The sequence below is a fragment of the Notamacropus eugenii genome, chromosome 4 (assembly GCF_028372415.1).
Source record: "Notamacropus eugenii isolate mMacEug1 chromosome 4, mMacEug1.pri_v2, whole genome shotgun sequence".
Classification (NCBI taxonomy): domain Eukaryota; kingdom Metazoa; phylum Chordata; class Mammalia; order Diprotodontia; family Macropodidae; genus Notamacropus; species Notamacropus eugenii.
Window position 1 is genome coordinate 175,036,965 of NC_092875.1, and position 24,659 is coordinate 175,061,623.

General features: G+C 39.8%; 1 protein-coding gene across 2 annotated transcripts in view; it reads right to left on the reverse strand.

Annotated features, from left to right (window-relative positions):
- Window positions 1–24,659, reverse strand: part of LYRM4 (LYR motif containing 4) — a 211,744-nt gene that overhangs the window by 11,284 nt on the left and 175,801 nt on the right. The gene's annotated exons all lie outside the window — the stretch shown is intronic.

The window sequence follows — 24,659 nt, forward strand, 5'->3', positions numbered from 1 at the left end:
AAGAATAAGCAATAAGATTTTTTCCCCCTAAAAAGGCAAGTATAATTAAATATATATAGTTTGTTTTAACAAGGTAGAAACAAAATTGTCCTGTTTATGTTAACTTCTGAACTTTTTTCTGTTTTTAAGTTTTACTGATGTTCTTTTCTTTTTCACCTCCTTCATTTCTCACCAACTCATGACACTTTTCTCCTTAAAAAAAATTAACTGATCTTTTCATGAGAAACAGTTGATTGTGCACAGACTATAACATAAATATGACCATAGCTAAATAATATCCCTTCATGTAGATCTTTCAAATCACCTTGTGACCTTCAGCCTGCCTGAGCTAAACAGTGGAGCTGTGTAACGTGGGAACTATGTTGAACAAGCCTCATATTGCTGATCTTTCCATCCATCCTCTTGGTGCCAGTGTGCCTACATATAAGATTTCAAGTTGAATTTTCATCTACCCTTTGCAGATGGCAGAATGGTACAACCCTCACTATGAACCAACCCCAGACAATGATGCCCTCTGTCCCCTATCTTCAACTTATCCTACAAGGGGAATCTTGTTCAATGGGATTATCATCACTGTTAGATGACCTTGGAAGTCCCTGCCAACTGAAGATTCCATGGTCTTATAACTGCTCCTCTTAAGTTCTTTCAGAGACCTTTTGCTTGGGATAATTTCAGCCTACATGTAATATTACATTTACCAATGAGGAGGCACTCTGCCTGAATTGTCCATGTTCTTCATTTCATAAAATCATTGTATCATAGATCCAGATTTGGAAGGGTCCGTAAAGGTCGGTTAGTCTAACCTTTTTATTTTACAAATGAGGAAACTGAGTCCCAGAGAGGCAATGCAACTTGATCAAAGTCATACAGCTTCAACAATGAGATCTATTTTGAAAGATGCATGAAAAGGGCAGCTAGGTGGCAAAATGGGTAAAATGTTGGGCCAGGAGTCAGGAAGATGTGAGTTCAAATCTGGACTCAGTTACTTACTAGTTGAGTGACCCTGGGCAAGTCACCTAATCCTGTTTGCCTCAGTTCCTCACCTGTGAAATGGGCTGGAGAAGGAAATGGTGAACCACTCTAGTATCTTTGCCAAGAAAACCCCAAATAGGATCACAAAGAATCAGACAGGACTGAAACGATAAAATGACAAGAAGAAGATACCTTAAGTGCATTTATGTCTGGGGGTATAGGGGCTCTCGTAAGGTAGAGGGAGAAGGTGGAATCCACCAAAGGGAGGGAGAGATTATCTTATTTATCCACTCTTGTGAAACCTTTATGCTTTCTATCATCTGTAGAGTGAAATAAACGCTGACCTGTACTATCTATCTATCTATCTATCTATCTATCTATCTATCTATCTATCTATCTATCTATCTATCTATCCACACACACAAAACCACAAAAGATGGATGAATAAGGTAACTTAACAAGTACAGCTTTCTTGAGTCAAATGCCCCATATTATTATACAAAAATTTAGATGGAATTTTTATGTAGTGTTGTATTTCTTTTACTTACATATATTTTTTAAAATTCCAAACTTCATAAACACCTAGAATGGGCATATATACCACAGAATGGAAAAAGAAGACCACCCCCAAACTGCAGACCTCCACTATGTCCAACTTGCTTCTCCTTTTAAGAGTACATGTTCAACCTGTAATTTTCAAAGCTGTCCTAGTTGTCTATTACTCACTAGCCTCCCTTCTGTTTTCTTTTCTGCCTTGTACTCATTTCTCAGTATTTATTCTGGGACAGTGCTGTTGCAATCAGCTAGCTTAATATTATTGCCATTTTTTAAAACTTGCTCTTCTTGGGCTAACAGTACAGTTGTACATGGAGTGAAAATTCACAGCCTTAGGTTTGGAGGGGGAGTGAATGTCTCCGGTTGGTTCTGAACTTGTGTATGCCAACCCAATTATTCTTAAAGCTCAGCATCCTATCCCTGCAAAGAGGGCCAAACACATACTAGCTCTGTGGGATTGAGAGAAGAGATTGCACAGGTCACAGACCTGATTGTTATTTCTCTAGGATAAATCACATCCTGTTAAAGAGCTTAGGGAAACGTGCTCCTCTTTGGCCACAGACGCTAGTGATATAGCAGCTTTAGGTTTGTCTTGTATGTGGCTTGTATTAGCTGTCTCCCAGCAACCTTTGCCAAAAGTCCTATTAGAAAGCATTTGATGTTCCCTCCAGTACTAGCACATACAGTCTCACTGTACTGTAAAAGAAAGAGTCACAAGGCTAAGGTGTTAGAGAAAGCTGGATAGAATCCCAGGGGATAAAGGAGACACTATAGAACAAGAAAAGGACCGTGGGAGAAAAATGATTGGAAGAAGTCACTCTTACAAAGACTATCCTTCCAAGAAAGTTCTCACTGTTGTTGGTACACTGCCTGGCACCCAGTCAGCATTTAATCAATGGTTTATTCATCTATCCATCTCATATATACTAGGAAGCATGGGCTTTGAGCAAATGAAGAAAAGTCAGCAGGTAACTGTCAACTAGACCCAATATCTCACTGGGTGACCTGAGAGAAGGGGAAGGCAAGGAGACACAGGAAGCTTCTATATAGCCTCTAAAGACAGAGGGGTATGAAACTAAAAACTGACTTTTGGTGATTGGTTATTCCTGTGTTGATGTAGAATTACATTTTTTTCTGTCAGTATTTTTAAAGGGAGAGGCTGGCCACAGTGCCAGTGATGCATGGGATCTCCTCCTGCATCTCACTGCCCTCAAGTAAGGACAAAAGCCAGGGCACTGCTCAAGTATTCCCAACCCTCTGACAAGTCTGTATGCTCTAGCTCTCTTTCTACTTTCAGCCTACTACTTAGCCTTTTATCCTCCTCGTGCCCACATCCTGTTCTGCATGTTCAGTGTTTGGTTCCCCATTTCTGGCACTTAGCTCTCAGCCCAATGGTTGTGATGGCATTTCAAATCCTTCTAAATGAATGGTTACGGGACCAGGACAAATCCTTATGGAGTATCAATAAGTCAATTCACATTTATGAAGTAACTACTACGTGCCAGGAACTGTGCTAAGTTCTGGGATACAAAAAGAGATAAAAGACAAGCCCTACCTCAAGGAGCTCACAGTCTAATGGGTAAGACAACAAGAAAAAAATATGTACAAACAAGGTATATACAGGATAAATAGGAATTAATTAACAGGGTAAAGCCACTAGAATTAAGAGGGTTTGGAAAGGGCTTTTTGGAGAAGCTGGAATTTTAGTTGGGATTTAAAGGAAGCTGAGGAGGTCAGTAGGCAGAGTTTAGGAGGGAGAGTGTTTCAGGCCTTGGGATCAGCCAGAGAAGATGCCTGGAGCTGATGGATGGAGTGTCTTGGTGGAATAGCCAGGAGGCCAGCAGTCACTAGATTGAAGAGTATGTGGTATGGAATAAACTGTAAGAAGGCTGGAAAGGTAGGAAGGGGCTAGGTTATGAAGGGCTTTGAATGCTAAACAGAGGATTTTGTATTTGACCCTGGAGGCTACAGGAAGCCTCTGGATTTTATTAAAGTAGGGGGTAACATGGTCAGACCTTTACTTTAGAAAATTCACTTTGGTAGCTGAATAAAGAATGAATTGGAGAAGAAAGAGACTTGAGGCAGGCAGACTACCAGCAGGCTATTATAATAACCAAGGTGTGAGTGAGGGCCTACACTACAGTGGCAACAGTGTCAGAGAGAAGGGGGAGTATTTGAGAGATGTTCCAAAGGTGAACCCAACAGGTCTTGATAGCTTGGATATGGAGGATGAGAGATAGTGAGGAATCCAGTCTGACTCCTAGGTTTTGAGCCTGAGGGACTGGAAGGATGGTGATGGTCTCTATAGTAATAGAGAAAGTAGGAGAAGGGAACAGTTTAGGGGGAAAGATAATAAGGTAATGTCTTACATGCATGGTGCTGGCAGTATGGCCTGTGGGTATGGTGTCTCTCTCTGGGCCCACTCACTCATCTCAACCTGTTCTCATGGTGGTTGGAACGTCTTAGGGGACTTTTCCAGGAGGGAAGTGGTCACAAGTTGCCATGGTGCTAGTTATCACTTTGAAAGTCAGGGGTAACACTAGTACTGGAGGCTATACCACTACCCGCCCCCCCCCCCCAACACTTTAGCTCCCAAGTCCTCATTGCTGTAATTCCCATTTACATCTAGCCCAAAGTTGCCTATTATGTAATTATACACCATTAGTTTCTTTCTTTAGGCAGCTGCAAAGTCTTTCCATTCTTCTGATGTCTTTTCAGGCTAGCTGGTTTCTCATCTCTGCTTATCTGTCTCTTAATGCTTCAAATCAGGGCCTGCTCATAAGTAGTGGCACATCTTTAACCCAGGTTGAGAAATCCCAAATGCATAGTGTTATCAGGAATGACACAAACAAGTGATACAGTTTTTCCATGCTCTCCAAGCCTTTATTTGATTTATAGTTTCTCAGCTATATCCTTCAAAACTCTGCTAACAGTCACATGAAATGAGCCAAAGACCAACCATGTACTATGGCCACCTCCTGGAAGGACATTTATCTAAGGGGCTGTTTTCTTCTGACAGCTGTCTCAAGTTGCTTTTCTCAAACAAATTTACCTCTTCTGTCCACATGGAAAAGGGGAAGTACTTTACAGTTAAAAACCCAGAATCCAGAAATAGTCCAGCTTAACTTACGGTGTAACAAGGCTGGCTCTAAACTATGGAGTAATAGTAGTTGTCTTCTGATTGACTTAAGAATACCAAAGCAAGCTCTTACCAGTCACAGTGACAACTTGGGCAAGATGGAGCCTTGAGAACGGTTGGCAGTGAGGATGTACAACAGGTCTCTGAGTCAAAGAACTCATAGATTATTGCAACATATAATGCTAGATCTAGAAATAATCCACAGAGATTCTCTTTACAGATGGGGAAATTGATGTCAAGAACGTTAAATGCCTTGCCTAAGGTTACACAGGGGGCAGAACTGGGTTGCGAAGCCATTGCTTCTGTTTCCAAGTGCTCATTCTAAAATTTCACATAATTATTATTAATATAGTTATCCCTGGCACAGTGTGCCTTTCCCCATCACAGTTTTGATACATCTTGGGTCAACACAAGAAATTACATGGAATTCTTTGGGGAGTTTTGTGGAAGCCACCAATGACATGCAAAGGCCAGCAGACGACACAGAAAAAGTTTAGAAACTCAGAAATATATAAAATGTATGTATGGTATTGTATAATGTCAAGATATTTTAACCTTTAATGCCTCATAAAAGAAAAAGATTTATTCAGACTTCTTTCCTGGCATGAAGCAAGGACTAATACATTTTATGTGGATTTTCCAGATCATGGGATGTCATGCCCTTAACCCTTGTCATGTGGAAAGGATAACTGTAAGCATTTATTAAACACTGACTATGTGCCAGGTACCATACTAAGGGCTAGGGATATAAATACAAGTAAAAAGAAAGACAGTTCTTGCCCCAAGGGTGCATACATACAAATAGAGAAGACAACACCTAAAACAGAACTGAAAAGGGGGAAAGGGATAAGGTACCTTGGCATGGCAGCATAGTGGCAGAGTCTAAAGACTCTGTTCTGCAGCCATTTTCAAAATGGAGAATCTAAAAGGAACTCACTAGTGGGAGAGAGGGACCCCAGGAGTGAAGGGAAAAGGTCGATGAAGCATAGTGACAAACATCATAGAGCAATTTTAAGTATAAGCACACAAACATTTCCTAGATCCACTCAAAACCTTCCTCCCATCCTTTGCTGTTTGACTCATTAATATATTCAATTATTCACAATGTGCTAAGGTATGTTATTGGATCTGTGATTTTATAAGTGTGGGCACTACCTCTGCCTCCTACATACCTTCTTAACTTGTACAGTTTTTATCTACTATTTCTCACAAATATTTTTTAAGAGATATAGCTAACATGCTGGAGGCCTTCCTCTGGTTCTTTTCAACATCTCAGAACAACCACTGTATCACTCAGACCACCTATTTGTCATTTCTAATCTTTGTCAGGGAATGATGTCCATCAACGTCTCTTCTTGGGAAGATAAACAATTTTTAAACTTTGCAAATAATGTAAAAAATGGGTCACATGATAATCCATTTCCCTTACAGCCTTCTGCCTATGTCAATAATACTTTTGGATAAGGAATGGATTTAAAAACAAGAAACTTGGTGGGGCTCTTGCTATTGCTTTTAATGGTCAAAATGACCAGTTCCTAAATAACCTATTTAAGGAACTGTGTATCAAGAAACCAACGGAGAGCCTGGCTCCTCTCCAGTGAAAGCCTGGCAGCCATTATGTGATATTCTGCCAATGTTCAGTGTGAGCCAACTTCAAATATGTTTCATCCACCAAGTTCTGCTTTTATATGTCCACCAAAAAGAAAGTCTGCTGCACCAACCTGCAAAGTGACAACCTGGAACACATGTTTATGCACAGTGTGCAGCTGGACCGGTCATCAGTTCCAGAGCACTAATTGGGCTGCTACCCTTTGCCCCATTTTCTGTGATTCTGTTTTGTTTCCATAGGGACAAATAGAAAAGAAGGCTACTTAACATCAGGCTTATTCAGCTTCTTATAAATTTTAGCAGCTGAAGCTGAGATCTACAAATTCCATTTCTCTTTGACTGCTACAGGTGACAAGGTCTCATGACCTCTTCCAGTCTGCAGTGTTTTAAACTTTGCAGGCAAAATGAAAGGAAATCGATCACAATGACTCAGCTTTCCAAACCAATACTTCTTCTGGGTCAATAAGTTTTCTAGGGGATATTGCTTGTCCATTGTATAGGTTACAACCTAACCATTTAGTTTTTTTCCTTATACTCATGTAATAAAATAATTTTTTCACCGTTGTCATTACTAAGAAACTGAAATATTTACAATCTTACACAACTTTTCACATCTGTAAAATGGAGACTGTGGGATAACAGTTTTGGAGGTAAATGGGCCTCAGAGTCCTTTTAATCCAGCCCTTAATTTTATAAATGAGGAAATAGAGGCTTGGAAAGATTGTTTTCTTGTCCAGATTCACACTGATTGTAAGAGGTAGAGCTGGAATTTCAGTATTTTCCATTGCATTACATCATTTTTGGGAGAACCAAATATAGAACATCCCTATTATTGGAATAAATGCAATCTTTTAGAAGATATATGATTGGAAAAGGAGGTGGGTCAGTCCTACAATGAAATCAAAGGGTAACAGATGGAAAACCTGAGTTCTGTACTGTTGCTGTGCAATGTATGTTCTAGAAAAAACTCATTAACATATTGGGTGGAACAAGGACAGGAGTTGTACTTAATGGGAAGGCACAGGTGGACCACAATCTGCATGGGTGGAAGAAAATGAATTGAAATCATGGGTCCCTTGAAGGAGCTTTGCGGAACTATGGTAAATGTGTATTTTCAGTGTCAGTATTAATCTTGTATTTAACACTGCAAACAAAGCTCTAAAACATTCAGGTCTTAAAGAGAACTCACTTAAGTGAGGAAATGGTAAGAAAGCAGCTAGCTGCTCTCCAGAGTTCAAATCGCCAGGCTCGGTTGAACTATATCCCATTGTAATGAAAGAACTTGCAGATGTGCTTTCTGAGTCACCCTTGATCTTTAAGGGAAAAAAAGAAACGTGAATAAGAGGAGAGTTGCTGTTGGACTAGAATCAAGCAAATACAGTTCCAGTTTTTCTAAAGGAGGAAAAAAGTGGGTTTTTCAAACTCTAGGCTGGCAAGCTTGAATTCAATTTCTGGCAAAATCCTAGAACATATTATTAAAAGGATGGTTTATGAGTATTTAAAAAAGGAAGTGGTGATACTTAAGGCAAAGCATGAGTTCTTCAAGAATAGGTCATCTTATTTTTTAACAGGTTTTTCAAATTATTAGAACAAGGAATGACACAGACATGAAATCCTTGAATTTCTGCTAGGCCTGAGATGAAGTCTCATTCTTTGAGAACAATATGGAGAGATCTGGGTTAGATGGCTGTACAACTGGACAGATTTCAAAGTAGATGAATGACTGGATCCAAAGCATGGTAATTAATTATATTAACCTAGGAAGAGATCTCTAATGGAGTTCCTCATTAGATAATTAATTCTGTAGCGTTCAACATTTTTGTTACTGTAACTGATGATATTATGGTTAATATGCTTATGAAATATGTGGATCAAATCAGTAAGTATTTATTATGCACCAACTATGTGCAAGGCATGAAGCTGAGGATAGTAAACACATAAGATGAAAAACTGAGATCCAAAAAGACCTCAACAGGTTAGAAGATGAACTGAAATGAGTAAGATGAAGTTTACTAGGGATAAATATACCATTCTAAACTTAAGCTCATAAGTAAAGGAAGGGGGAGTTTTGCTTGTGCCACAGTTGTACAAAAAAAGGCCTGGGGTCTTTTGTGGACTCTATGATTCTACTTCAGTGTCATGCTGCATTAATATAAGTACAATGTTAGGAATAAGGAAAGTGACAGTTCTATTCTCTCCCAATTATACCACATATGGAATACTGTATTCAGTTCTGAAAACACATTAAGGCAGACAGTAACAAGTTCAAGTGTGTCTAAAGAAGGGTAACTAGGGCCATGGTATGGTTTTACATATCTGTATCTATATGTATATCTATAATCTGGATCAAATAGTGGCCTTCTTTAGTGTGGGATGGGGAGTGAGGGAAGGAAGGAGGCACACAGTTTAGAACCTAAAACATAACAAAAAAATTAAAATTTTAAAAGAAGTAGAGTAATTAGGGTGTTAAGAATACTTTTAACCAGGGTGACGTGAGTCTTGGCTGAAGAAACTGGAAATACACTGCTTGTAGAAGATTTCAGTGGAGCATGACAGTGTCTTCAAGTATTTGAAGGTTTGTTCTGAGGAAAAAGGATTAGGTTTGCTCTGACTGGCTCCAGCAGACAGGACAAGGAACAAGGGGTACTCATGACAGAGAGGCAGATTTGACTTGACTAGGAAAAGCTGGTCCTGGACAGCAGTGGAATAAACTCCTTATGAGGAAGTGTATTCTCCATTCTCAGAAGTCTTCAGGTGGAGCCTGATGACTTTTTATCAAAGACGTTGTGGGGAGGATTTGGGTTTGGATATTGTATGGACTTGATGCTGAGACACTCTGATCCTATCGTTTCCTCAGTGTCTTCCATTTTCTCCTAAAAGCTTTTTTTCCTAAGTTTAAAGAGGGAAGTATACAGCTCCATTCTTTTCCTTTCCCCAATTTTTATTAGTTTACATTTCTCTCCCCTTCCCTGTGTTATCCTTGATTTCCCTCTTTTATTGAAGCAAGCTGTCACTAAGACATCAGCCATGGTCGTTACTGACTGGTGGAATGTCCATGAATCAATCGTGCACCCACGGAGTTAGATACGTATGCTAAGGACCATGCCTGTACCCACAACTACCTAGGCAGTGGGAATAAAGAGTATAAAAATACTTATCTGGAAGACATGCTTCCTGCTAAGAAGTCTTTGTTTCTCTTTAACTTTGTAAGCTTGGCCAAATTACCCAACTTCTCTAGACCTTGGTGAGATCTGCAGAACTGTCGACATGTAGGAATTGTCAGGGACTTCTGAAGTCATCTAGTTCCAATGCTTATCACACCTGCAAGCAGATGCTCTCTGTTACCTTCTACCTTTAAAATTTCACAGTTCTCTAAATTTAAGGTATAGTAACCAGCAGCTGGAATGAACATCTCTGAGTGTGTTTTTTCATCTGTCACAGAAGGGGATTGTACTAGATAATCTCTGAGTCCCTTCTAGCTCTAAATCGATGATCCAATAAACCTAAGGATGCTTGGCTTTTATCAATTAATGCTGCCATTCTAATAAAGTCACTTATTTTTAGGTTCTGTGAAGAGCGACATCGCCACTAGCTAAATCCCTGTACCTTTCATCTTCATAGTCCTAGCGCTCTAATGAAATTTAATCCTTACAAAAGTTTGGCAAGTTAGTCATCCTCATTTCACAGCTAACACATGAAGGGAATAAGGGGTTTGCTCAGGGACATGCTCTAAGTTATCTGTAGAATGAAAATAAAAGCCAACACCTCCCTGCACACCAAATAGCTACCAGCCAAGAACAGACGCTATCAAAAGAGAATGCTTCCTCCTTAAATAGCCTCTCACTGGATGTCCATCATGATTAATTCCATTTGGAAACAAGACATTCTAATTATATCCTCATGGACTGGAGTAAATCCAGCTCTTGTAGTGCTCCCATTCCTCTTTTGCAAAAGCAAAAGCAAATGTTTTTGTTGACTCCTTTTAGGTACATTCTGGATTGACCCTCGGACACATAAAGCAGAAAAGCACAGGCCTCTCAAACTATGCCTCTATGGGAGCATGAGCTTTCATTTAGAGAGTCTGTACAGTACAGCAGAAATAACCCTGGTTTTGGAGTCAGAAGGACTGCATTTAAATCCTGGACATGCCTCTGAACCTCTATTTTCTTTTCTGTATAATGGGAATGATACTCATACTTCCTAACAGGGTTGCTGTCAGAAAATGACTTTAAAATGCTAAAACACTATATGGATGTGAGATTATTAGAATTTAATATGTTTTTCAGTTTAAATATGGGAAAGAATTTTACACGAATAATCAAGAGTCTAGCAGAAGAGGTGTCTTTTTTCAGACATTTTGGTCCTGAATACTTCTTTCCAGTCACTTGGGTTTATTCCCATTCCTGCTGAGAGCATTCTTTATCTCCCTAGGCAAGAAGTGTGAATTTTTTTCTTGGCTCTTCCCTGGTTTTTTTCTGAGGCCACATAAACTTCCCCCATCTCCCTTGGCTGACTGAGGAAACAGAGAACCCTCTGTTTTTCCATGTTTCCATTCTGGAGCTCATGTCTAACTACATTGTAAGCAGACCTTGGGGGCTTTGAGAAACAACTTTTCACCCTGGCCCTCCACTTCTCCAGTTACCACTATCCCATAGCTTCCTTAATCATAACTTTACACCATTTCTCTTGCTCCAATATACTCTGTAGAGTGCTGCTAAATTAAACTGGTACCAAAAATCCCAGTCATAGACACAACTATAGCAGGTAATAATTTGGGAGGTTAAGTGTTAGCCTGAAAGGAGTAAAGAAAAGGTTCCTGACTTCAAAGAGCTTAACCAATTGGGGCAGGGAGTGGAGGAAAGGTAAAGGAGAGGACCAATATAACTGTGGTCTGAATACAGACCAAATACTCCTAAAATGAAAGGAACAACCTCAAAAATAGATATGATCCCTCCCTTCAGGTAATCTTGATTATATGCTGTACCTAGGTTTTATACAAGCCACATTTTTAAGGAAAAAATGTGGCCTATATTTGGACACTACAGTAACTAAAGAATTTGATCAAGAAGTACAGACAGAGCTCTATGGTGATGCAAAAGAGTGAGAAATTCCATTCAGTTTAGAGAGAACAAAGGAAGCTTTATGGAAGTGGCAGTACCTGAGTGGGACCCTGAAGGATGAGTAGGATTACAAATGAAAGACATGGGTAAGGGAAGAGCACAGCAGACCAAGGAATGATTTAGGCAAAAAGAAAGTGATAGGAAAGTAAGGAAGTCATTTAGGGAACAGCAAATAGTCTACTCTGGCTAGAGAGCAGGGGTGGGGAACCTATGGCCTGTGGCCTTCTAGGTCCTTGGATGTGGCCTTCTGACTGAGTCCAAGTTTTACAGAACAAATCTTTTATTAAGAGGACTTGTTCCGTGAAGTTTTGATTCAGTCAAGGGGCTACACTTGAGGACCGAAAGGGCCACATGTTGCCTGGAGGCCACAGGTTCCCCACTCCTGGGCTAGGGCACAGAAGGTAAGTAGGGAACAGAGTAGTAATATGAATAGGTGGTGGTCATATTAGAAGTGCAGATTTTATGTGAAGGGTAATGGGAAGCCAAAGGAGGTTTTCTAGTAGGACAGTGATATGACTAGAGTTGTGCCTTGGGAAGAATAATTTGACAAGAGTTCTGCATGATAGCTTAGAGGCAGGAGGGATGGGGGAGGCAGAGAGACCAATTGCTATGGTAAAAGAAAAAGACGATAAGGGCCTGAATGATGATAGTAGCCATGGAAATGGAAAGGAAGGGGCAAGTGAGAGAAATTTTGTAGCCCTCTGTTCCAAGTACTGTCTGTCTTTGGGAAGCTCATCAGCTGGCAAGGTTTCAATGAACATTTCTATGAGGAAGACTCAGAAATCTATAGCTCTAGCCCAAAGCTTCCTCTCAGCCTGCCCCCTCCCTCCCTGGACGGCCTTCTGACTGAGCTCTTTGCCTCACTGAGCTTCCCTCCCAGTTAAGTTCCACAGAGGAGCCAAAGTAATTCCAAAGTACAGATCTGACCATATTGCCCTTCTATTTCATGAGTTCTCTCTTGCTCTTAGGATAAAACACATGTTCTTTTATTTGGCTTTTAATGTCCTTCACAACCTGCCCCCATCTCTATGTCCAGTCTCATTACACATTGATCCCTATCCCATGAACTGTAGTCCAGACACAATGGTTTTCATTGTTTCTTACATGATACCCTATGTGTCCTCTAAGTGTCTCTGCACCGGCCACCCATGTCTGGAATGCACTCCTTTCCTCATCTCCATTTTTCTGACCCTCCCCCAAAATGAGAGTATACTTTCCCTTCCTCACCACATTGCATTTATTTTCTATATGCTTATATGCTTGTATATTGATTCCTCTCACAGAATGGTCACTTCTTGAGAAGAAGGATGGTTTAAATTTTATCATCTTTGGAAACTCAGTGTATATATAGCACAATACTCAGAGCATAGTAGGAGACAGAATTTGTTGGGCTAGGCAAACACCTAAAAGGGGAGAGGGGAGAATGGAGGAGTGGAAGAAGTCAAAGTTTTCTCCAAGATGTTGAGCTTAGGTAATTGGGAAAATTAGAGTGAACATGTAGGGAGGAAGGTAGAAGAGAAAATGATGATGAGTGTGGTTTTGGACATGTTGACAGGATTACTGGGCCACTATCAGTGATCTATAGAAGATCACAGGAAATGGTAGAAGCATCACATGACTTTAGAAAGGGAAAAGGTTTCCTACTTTTTTAAAAAAGGGAAGAATGTGGAACCTGATTTTGATTCCTGGAATAGTTATCGAATATATTATTAAAGCAAGGATTAGTAAGAACAACTAGAAAAGGAAGTAGTAATTATAGAGCCAACTTGTGCTAAGAACAGGTCATGCCAGATTAACTTCATTTCCTTTTCTGTTAAGATTATCAGACAGACAAACTTAGTGGAATGCTGTAGGAACACTTTATCTAGATTTTAGAAAGCTTCTGATAAAAGTCTGTTAGATACAGGCTAGATGAGAGTGCATTTATATGAATTTATAACTGGTTGAATGACTAGATCATAGCTGTTGAATGACTTAGATCATAGCTAGTTGTTAATGATTCACTGTTAATATGGGAGGTAGTTTCTGCTGTAGGATCTCAAGGATCTGTGCCTGACCCACCCTGAGTAGTTTAAAAGCTCTATGAGTTTAAGATGCCAACGAGACGTGTTGGTGAAATTACCCGATTGTTTAATATTTTTCATCCATGACAGACCATCCTTTACTTATATGTCAAAATTATTTTCCTGAAGTGCAGGTCTGACAGTGTCACCCCACTCCCACCTCTGTAAACAAACTTCAGTGGCTCCCTATCACCTCCGGGAGCAAATATAAACTCCTCTATTTGGCATTCAAAGCCTATTATAACCTCTCTACCTGCCTCCCCACCTCCTTCCCCAGTCTTACATCTTATAACCTACCACATAATCTTTGAACTAGTGACACTGGTCTCTGCTGTTCCTCCAAAAAGACTTCAGGCATGTTCTCTCTCTGTCCCCCAGGTGTGGAATGCTCCCCCTCCTCGTCTCTTGTCTCCTGGCTTGCTCAGTTTCCTTCAAATACCAGATAAAATTCTAGTTTCTGCAGGAAGCTTTCTTGATCTCTCTTAATTCTACTACCTTCCCTCTACTGAGTATTTCTTATTTATCCTGTATATAGCTTGTCTGCACATAATTATTCGTATGTTGTCTGCTCTATTAGATTGTGAACTTTTCAAGGGCAAGGACTGTCTTTTGCCAATTGTATTGGGGGTAATTAGCACAGTGCCTGGCATATAGTAGGTTCTTTATGAAGGTTTATCAACTGACTGCATGAAGGCACAAAGGAATGCCTATCAAATGTGTGGGCACCAATGTTGGAAAAGATAATTTAACACATTGGACAACAGACTGAAAATCCAAAAAGATCTCAACAAGCTAGGAATCTGAGCAAATTTAAAGAAAAAATTAAGGAAAATTAAGAGATAAATGCAAAGTCTTTCACTGAACTTAAAGAAAGTCACCTTCTGTGGTAAGACCTCAGATAACTAACTGGCTGCAAGAATGAAGCAGGTGAAACTCCTGCTGTCCTGGCCAGACCAGGAGTATGGTATTCAGATGTGGATGTCACATTTTTGGAAGAGTTTTGATAAGTCAGAGAATATACAGAGCACAGTGACCAAGAAGGTAACATGGGAATGACTGAAGGAACTGAGGACATTTACCTTGGTAAAGAAAAGATTTAGGGGAGGAGATAATCAGTGTTTTGATTTGTGAAGGATGGTCACATGAAAGACATATTCTGTTTGGTCCTAGAGGGTAAACTAGGTTCAATGGGTAGAAACTGCAGGGAGAAAGATTTAGATGGGAAGTAAGGAAAAGTTTTTCAATGACTGGAGCTATCCAAAAGTACAACAGGCTGTCTCAAGAGGAGGTAGGCTCTTCCAGACTGAAGGTCTTCAAGCAAAGGCCACATGGTCTTTTTGGGAAGATATCATAGAGGGGACTATAGATATCATAGAGCTGGACTAGATGGTCTCTCAGGTCCCTTCTGACAATGAGACTCTGGGAATATACTGTCAAAGAGAGCATCATGGAGAAGATGGTGACCTTACCGATAGAATACATTTCCTTTCTGGTGCAATGAGATCTTGTCCATAGTCCCCTGGATGAAGTGTGGTAGATTTCAATGAATTATAAAAACATTAGTAATTGATTATCTGAGAACTAGAAGCACTAATAGTCCTTTGTTGGATACCTTGCCCTGACTTAAGTAACCCCAACCAAACTGATGGGAAGTCATGTGGAAATGTACAGAAATCCTAAGAATATTAGATCACCAGAATGTTTCTACATATCCTTGATTATTTAAATAGTGGATATTTGCAAGCAAAACAAATGTAAAATATCTGAAAGTTTAGGACTTTAACCTCTATCTTGACAGTAGAATGTCATTTTTGTATGAAGTGATGAACCCTTGGATATCCCCCACATTTTATAGCTAGTGCAACTGCAGGATCAATACCTAATATCAAAAGCTCAGCAGGCAGGGGACAGTCCTGTGCTAGTCTTCTATAATTCCTCTTGGAATTATGAAAAATTAAGTGAAGATTCAAGTTTGGTTTTCATGTTTTCTGTGTAGAAATTCTAGAGTATGTCCAGTGTGAAGAGAATCACACTTAGCACCTCAGGTAGGGTCAATCAACAATTAAAAATCCAAGTGGCCAACTGTCTGTCAGAAAATTAGAATACAGTGCATTAGGTTATCACAAAAAAATTCATTACTCTTCTAATCACTATCAGCTCAATAAGTAGACTGACATAAAGGTGAAGTAAAAGTTTCTTGTGTTTTATCCATCCATATACTTTGTAATACTTTGAAAAATTATTTCCTTTCTCTCCTATTCTAAAATAAAATAAAACATTACTAAAAGGTTGCAGTTGGAGACCTCAGATGCTGTGCCCATAACTTGTGTTTCAAGTAAACAAAGTTCTCATCTGGGTTGTTGGGTGCCTTATCTTGCCTTATCGCAGGCTGGGCAGTGGAAGTGGGTGGTCCCCCTTCATCAAAGTGTTAAGCAGTAGCTCCATGGGGTCAAAGAGTGACAAACTGAACTGGAAGTGAGGGGGCTGGGCAGCAAGATAAGTGCATTAGTTGTGTGGTAAAGGAAGAGAGATCTAGGGTGAAGAACAGGGAAAAGACTGGATTCTGGATGACAGTGACTCTAAGGTATGGAAGGGATCCAGGATCTAAAGACAGGAGAAGAAGCAAGGTCTGAAGAATTGGGGTTGGCGAGCAGGAGGCTGGAGTCTCTTTGGATAGTGAGGATGTGAGGCTGGGGCTAGGTTGTGAAAAGTGGAAGGCAGAGTTTTCACTCCATGTGTAGGAGGCCAGGCCTGACTCAGGCCAGTCTGGTATCTCAGTTAATATTGGAACAAAGGGAGACACTTATAGAAGATCTAGATGATAGCTACTTAATGATAGCAGGGAAGGATATGCAGAGGGGTGAAAGGCCAGAGCATCAGTTCAGCTGAGCAGTGCTTCCTTGGTGCACTGGTCATGCAGCAAGTCTGTCAGTCAAGAGCCAGCTGATTTACTGGTGCTCTGACTTTTGTACCCTGGGCAACCCTGTTGCTACATCAACAGCAAAGCCTTTGGTTTTCTGAACCAATTAAATCTTGAGGACACTCTCAATGCCTTTCAAGCAAAAATTAGCCTAGTCTGAGTGGGACAGAGCTTTTGGATGTTGCTCCGACTACAACAATTCTCTGTGCTGGTCAGCTCATGCTAAGGGTGAGGGACAGAAGAAATAGATAAAAAGGCAAAAAAGGAGGGAAAATGCTGCTGACAATTGGTGTTGGAATGGGGTAGAAAGAAGAGGATGGGGAGAAAAAAGGGGGATAAGGAAGATTCTGTCAGGGAAGGAAGGAGCAGTTGAAAGAGGACTGGCTGAAGTCAATTTAAAAATCATCTTTTAAATTATTGTTTTTCAATGAACAAAAATCCATTTTCTATTTTTATTCTATTTCTCTTCCACTCCATTTTTTTTTTGGGAAAAACATTAAACAGAGTGCTTCAATAAGCTCAATAAGCATTTATGAAGTACCTACTAGGTGCAAGATGCTGGAGATACAAAAAAAAAAAAGGGAAAAAGAATCTCTGTCCTCCAGAAGACTGTATTTCACAAGGGGGGAGAATGAAAGTGTATATAAAAGGGAACACAAGGAGAATTTTTCCCTGCTCTTACCTCACTATAGTATCATATAAAATCTATACACTGTTCTAGCCTTCACTGGAGTTTGTCTAGTTCCCCCAGGATCAAGCCTCCTGCCCCTCTACTTCACCGCTCTCTTTTGGCCTTTGTAGGAAGCTATGGGCTTGTCAACTTAGGCCAATCTTAAACACTCTCTTCTAAATTCATTCATTCCATTCATATAACTAGGTGCTTTTTTTTTTTTTTTAAACTTGGAGTGTGTGTGTGTGTGTGTGTGTGTGTGTGTGTGTGTGTGTGTGTGTGTAGTTACTGTAGGGTCATCCCTCATAGCTATTATCTTTTGTTTTAATGACCAGGGCAAGAACTGTTTTGATTTTGCTACCCTGAAGTAACAGTGTTGTTCCTGGGTGCTTGACTCCTTTGGGATATAGGATCATAGAATACTGGAGCTGGGAAAGACCTTGAAGATCTAGTCCAGCCTCCAATAGGGCTGTAATACAGATTCTGCTGTAATACCAAATCTTTTTTTTTTTTCAAATGTTCCTTCTGCCTGACAACTGAGGAGTAGGTGGTCAGCTTCCCTTTCTCATATCAGTTCATTTTCAAGAATTACCTTTCCTCACCAATAGTTATACTGCCTTAGGGTAACATACATAACCAGTAGACTTTAAAGTATTAGCTGGGTGAGCTCAACGTCTATTGCTGCCACCATGCACTCCTCCCTGTGGAGTCCAGGGAAATCCAGAAAAGGAATTATGCTTGGTTGGCCTCCCTGCCAGGCCCAAATAAATGACTCATACTCTGAATGGCCTTCATTTTCTCCCCTGAATGTCTTAATAATAAAACTTCAGAGAAATTTAAAGTAGTTGCTCATATAAAGCCTAGGGACTTATAGTTTATGAAGCTCCTTTACCAACAAAATACACTTGTAAACAAATGATTTCTTCCTGCTTCCCAAAAAGTAAAATTTTAGAAGCATAGGATTTTAAAGCCAAAAGAGACTTAATGACCTAATCCAGCCCTTTTGCTTTATTGAGGAAGAAACTGAAGGCCTAAGAAATGGTTTACTCTTGATCCACATAAAGAGTAATCAGAAGATTTAGGATTCATACCCAGATCTTTTGACTCTTAGTTCTCCCTTCACAACACACCATGACTTCTTTGCCTTATCAAAGCTCCCTCACCCCACACCGCCCCATGAGATCCAAAGTTCTCTAAATAGAAGAATCCTTTAGTTACTATAAGTTGATGATGAAAGCAAGCAAGCAAAGAAGGAAGGAAATGTGTTTATAATGATTTTCAAAAAGATGTGAAAGTAAAAAATGGGCTCTCCTTGCTATACTACTCTCTTAAGCTTGTGAGTTCACAATATGTTAAACCACAGTTATCTAAACTAAGTGTGGCACCAATATGGTGAGCTCTGGAAAGGAGAGAAAGGAGAGGGAAAAGGAGAGGGAGAGGGAGAGGAGGGGGACTGCCAGGCTGCCTAAGGAAGGATGAACTGGCCCAAGGTGGAAACAGACCAGACCAAAGATCCTGTGCCAATCAGTGGTGGGATTGGTCTGTGAGTGGCTTTTGTATGCCCGGTACATATTTCTTTTCTTTTTTTTATGCATAACATTTCCACATTAGTCAATGATAGTGAAAACCAGTATGCTGCAGTCTGTATTCAAACAATGTCAGTTCTTTCTCTGGAGGTAGCACGCATCATTCTGAGTCCTTTGGGATTGTCTTAGATCACTGTATTGCTAAGAATAGCTAAGTCACTCACAGTTTTTCATCAAACAATATTGTTGTTGCTGTGTATAATAACATCCTCCTGGTTCCGTTTACTTTACTATGCATCAGCTAATGTAAGTCTTTCAAGTTTTTCTGAAACCATCCTGCTTGTCATTTCTTGTAGGACAATAATATTCTGTTACAATTATATGCCACAGCTTGTTAGCCATTCCCCAAATGATAGGCATTCTTTTGATTTCTAATTCTTAGCCACCAAAAGAAGAGCTGGTTGGATCAGCTCACAATTCTGCCAACAGGGCATTAGTGTCCCAGGTTTCCCATATCTCCTCCAACATCCAAGTTTTCCTTTTTTTTTTTTATCATATTAGCCAATCCGATAGGTGTGAGGTGGTCCTGTACACGTTTCAACCACAGTCATTTTCAGGTATTTAAGATGTTAAATATAGAGTGAAGCTGAGCAAAGAAAACCATACATTGTTCATTTTTTACATCACATGGTGAACTTATTTTTGTACATCTCCATGGGGAATCAGATGGCCACTCACTGAGTTATCTTAATTTAATTCAAATTTTGCTAAAAAAGATAAAGTCTCTGGATACAAGGAAAAACTAGAATTCCCCACCTACATTTAATCTAATTACAATTCTGCCAAAGGCCAAAGTGGTCACAACAGCAAACAGTGGTGTCATCTGTGGCCTTTGGGATAGATGCCTGGAGGAAGAAACAATACTTTGTTTGGGGGAGTAATGGTAAGAGGATCAAGGAGACAGAGTGGGAAGTAAGTACTTTGGAGATTCTCCATGAGTGGAGACAGAAACCATTGTTCCCATGGCAAGATGACTAAAGCAAAGGGATCATTCCCTTTCCCCACCCTCAGATGACAATACTGCTATATCTTCTCCCCTTAGATTTTTCTGGAGAAGTTGTTAGACCTGAATTTAAGTTATGTGTGTGGCAGATGTGTGAATTCAAGGGATCATTTGTTTTAAGGTTACTACTCTATAGCCATCTGGGTCCAGTGACCAGACAGTCATCAGAATGACTGGGGATGGCCCAGGATACAATGGGAGACTCTGGCCTTTTAGGCTAAGGTCTTTTCAAGTTCTCACTTTGAGTGCGATAAAGCCTATTCAGTGAATAGGCTTCTCTAAGTGGTCACTCAAGGGATGGCTCCTTTAAAAAAAAAAAATCAAACTTGGAGGGAAAGACCCTCAGGGTTCTTGGCCCAAAGAGAAACAGTTACCATTTAGTATTTACATTCATTCTGTGCTAGGAGAGAAGGGACCTATTGTCCAATCTAAGAGCTCTAGAGGGAACTGGGCTTTAAGGCTTGGTCTTTGAGAAAGAAATGTAGCCAATAAACCCAAAAGAAAAAAGGCAGGTCTGGGCCATCAGAGTGTACCTTCCCCTGGTCAGAGAACCCCTAGGGGAAGTGAGCTGAGGGGAGGGGAAAAGATGCTACTCGCTAACAGGTTATGTTTGTCCTTCATTCTTGAAGGGGACCATGATGCCAGGGAGATGATGATATGACTTGCAGTTGACTTTGATTTGAGTGAGGGAGGGCTGTGCAGGTCATCAGTCTCACTTTCTCCTCCAGAGCCATCTGGAGAACCCCTAAAAGGGCCAGGGTCTCCCACTGCATCCTGGGCCATCTCCGGTTGTCCTGATGAATATCTAGCCACTAGATCCAGTGACAGCTCTCCACTAAGTCCGGTGGAACAAATTGGTATGATTTAAAGCTTAAATATATTACAACCACAGTAAATAAACAAATGGGGAGAAAATGTAACAAAACTCTTATTCATCACATTCCCCTTTCTTCACCCAACTACTTTCCCAGACGACCATGCACATGAAGGAATTCAGACAGGTGTAATTTTCATAGCATGAAATTCGCTCCCTCTGTTTATATTGAAGGCCTGAGACTTAACAGATTTCAAAGACAACAATCTCATTTTATAGCTTTCATGTCAATCTATTTGAAAACTGTATTAAAAGAAATTAGGTAACTTGAAACACACTTCAATTAAAGCAAGAGTTACCTTAAAATTTTCATCTTCAAAACCACCCTACCCTGTTTCCTGAAACTCTTGAATATGGCCTGTTTCACAAGTCACAGCTTCCTTCCCCTCTGCTGGTAGTATGCTATATAACCTAGCATCTCATATAAGCATGGGTGTATTTGTTTTGCATTTATTCTTTATGTCTTTATACATGGACATATCTTCACAAAACCAATGTAAGCTTTTCAAGAGCAGAGATCATTTCACTTTTTTATATTCCTAGCAACTAGGATAGTGCCTAGTACTATGGAGATGCCTAATTAATGATTGTTGATCGACTGACAGGGTCAAACTGCTCAGCTTCTATCTTGATCTGTAAAGAACGATAACTTTATTCATATTACCAATTTTCAATCCACGGAACTGACAGGTGTTGTATGGTGGATAAAAAACTAGCCTGGAAGCCAGAAAGACATGGATGGGTTCCAGTCCTGTCTTTGATATATAACTGCTGTATGCTCTTTGGCAACTAAGAACCTTGAAATGCTCTCTCTGACTTTCTAAGATAATACATTTCTGATAAGATGCTGTTCTACTATTGGTAGAAGGATTTTCTGCTCTTGGGAGTTCCTTATAAAGACTGAAATCAAACGTCTGGTGTCTATGGATGACAAAGAGGAGAAGAAGCACAGTGTACTAAGAGCTCAGATACCCAAACTCTAGCTGCCAATTCGGTTACTGCCTAGTTTTGTAAACTCTGTATATCATCTCACCTCTTTGGCTTTTAGTTTCTTCATCTGTAAGGTAACTGTTTTGACTACACGGTCCTTAGGGTTTTCCAAACTTCAGGTCAAGCGCTTTTTTTCACTAAATTAATTCTTCTTTTGTCTACCTGGGGGAATCTTTGGGATTAAGCATCACTGAGGCAGTGAGCAGTGGTAGGTTACCAAAGCTATTGGGAATTGAATTTAAATTTTGTAAGAGGGAGGAAAAAAAAAAGAGGGAGGAATAACTTTTGGCCCTTCAGATTGTTTTGCTCATTTCTATCTGTCAGAGTTCTGAAAATCCTTTTTTTGTACAATCTGTGTGTCTCTCTGGACAAGGCTGCTGCACTTTGTCTATTTAAGGGAGGAAGGAGATTTTGTTTAGAAGAGATTATCAATATGAAGATCCCATATTTCTCTGTCTAGGCACTACTCCATTACTGGTGACTAACACAGAGGCACTTGAGAGATGGAAGCTAGTAGACCAAAAAACCATTTAAAGGAGAAATTAGAAGTCCTGGACCAAAAGCTCTAGGCTGGGCTGAATTCATGCTTATCACTGGAGTGTCTAGAAATGGACTCAGGATTAGGGCTGACCAAAGATTTTGTAATCACTTTTCTATTCTTTCTCTCCTGTTAGCTTTTTATTTGTCAAAATTCTAGGACATGATTTATTTGCTCTGAGACCTCATTCGTAGAAACTCCCCTTCTCCAGTTCTCAAAAACCCAAGAGATTTTAGTTGTGAGGTGGCTAATTACAGAGAAGCCAGAGACAGTAGGGACTACAACAGACTGGAGTAGGACCTTACAATGTGGACAACAGGCAGATTTTAGCAGAACAAAATTATCTAGCCAGCAGATGGCAACAGCGTACTTTGCAAGTGTTCACTGGAAGGCAATGTTTAACTGGCTGTTGTAGAAGTGATTTATGTATTTGGACTCTGCTCAATGTTATATATGCATTCCTGAATAAAATATTCACAGTGTATTTTCCACCGGCAGCTGAGCTCCAATACTAAACTCCATGTTCTAATTCCCAAGGCTCAAAGGAGCCTCCTGCCATCAAATTGCTTTCCTCCCAGAATAGCCACTTGCTACCCCAGAAAAGGTTCTGGGCTGGGAGGGACTGTGAAGCAGATACACCAATTGAGTGGCTTACTAGGAATTTGTTAACCTCAAGCAAATGTGTCTGTCAGCCTGTTCTCCCATGACAAAGCTGCCTATTCCTTCTTCCCAAGGCTTCTGAAAATTATTCATCACATTTTTCTAGCATCACCATTTCTAGCTTAGTACACTGTCATATTAATTTTTGGAGTCTGGAGGCTGGGGAGAAGATAGATAGTCTCAGAAAAAAATTTTAAAGGTGTGTGCATGCATGTGTGTATGTGTGTGTAAAGCACACACTCCTAAGAAACACATTACAACACGATATAAAAACACAAAGAGTCAAACAATACACAAATTAGAGTACTATTCTCTCTCGCTTCAGCAGACAGGAGGCTCCCAGGAATTCAACGTAGCCCCTGCATCCTTAAACTAGATCAGAATTCCTAAAGGGATAACCAGGAATTTTCTGGAATAACAGAACAGCATCATTTTGTGGAATGGAATGTGGTAATGTCAAAGGGACAGCTACTATTATCTATCCACTCCAAATCAACTTCAACCCTCTCTCCCCCAAGGTCATTTATGAGTCTTGTTCTTCACTAGTGTTCTGTCACCCATCCAATGCTCACAGGATTACAGGATTAAGGATCAGAAAGATATTTAGGAATTATCTCATCCAACCACCCTGATTTCCTGAAGAAAGGAAGAGATTTACTCAAAGTCATGCAGAGAGTGTCAGAGCTAGGATCCATGGGTCTTCACATGTTCATCCAATGATCTTTGCATGAATATCCATTGTCCACTGTATCTTTCTCCACATACCCCCAAAAGGACCTTCTGCTCTAGCCAGGTTAGTTTTTCCACTGAAAGTACCTTCCAGGCCATACTCATTTCTATCTTTGCTCAAGTAGTTCCCTCCCCAACTTTCTCATATTCAAATCTTGACAATTCTTTAGGGCCCATTTCAACTATCATCTCTTCCATGAAAGTTTCCCTTGAAACTCTAAGTAATAACACTGACCCTTTACCTTCATAAGTCCTTGCTCTCCATAGTATTTAAACTCTCTGTCCTCTTTTGGCTGTAGATTCCATTCAATTTAATACATATTGTTTTGTACAATTTTTCAACTTGTTCATGAGTGTAAGTCTTGCCTCCTTAATAAGTCTGTAATCTTGCTAGAGTCAGAGATCATCAACAATAAACATGAATTCATTAAGTGCCTGCATCAGGGACCATGGGGATACAAAGACAAAAATGACACCTGCCCTTAAAGTGCTTATATATTTTTTAAAAAGCATAAATTTAACCATAAATAGTGTAAATACTGCAACATGCAAAGAACAAAAAGAAGTATATTTGAAATAATTAACTTGTTATGTGATTAAATTTTTTTTAGTATTTTAAATGTTTTTAATCAAATTTAAATGTTTTTTAATCAAATATTTTTTGAAATCAAATTTTAACTGATACTAAGAATTAATATTGTATTGAAGGGAGTTCTTTAAATATATGTACATATAAATTAAAACAAGATAATGGGAGGATGTGAGAATTTAAGGGATGAAGACAGGCTTCCCTGCAGATGGTTCTAGAACCAAGTTTTGAACTAAGCAAGGAATTCTAAAAGGCAAAGGAAAGGGCTAGGAGAGAGTACATTATTCCAGGTATGAGGGACAGATAATGCAAAGGTATGGAGATTTCAGATATCAGGAATAGATCAATATGAATGAATAAAAAAGTCATTTATCAAGCCATGGCTATATGTATATATTAAGCTCTGGGGGATACAAAATAGAAAAGTCAGTCCCTAACTCTCAAGGAGCTGACATTTTTGTAGGGGAAACAATACATTTGGAAGATATTAGTTCCAAGTCAAATGGAAATGTCCAACTGTCCTTAAGGTGTAGTGGCAGAGCAGATGCTTTATTTCCGCTGATAAAATATCAGTTTCTAATGTTGAAACATCTGACAGTGCCAAAGACTTTGGTGGCAAGAATTTCATTTTCTGTGGCTGTAG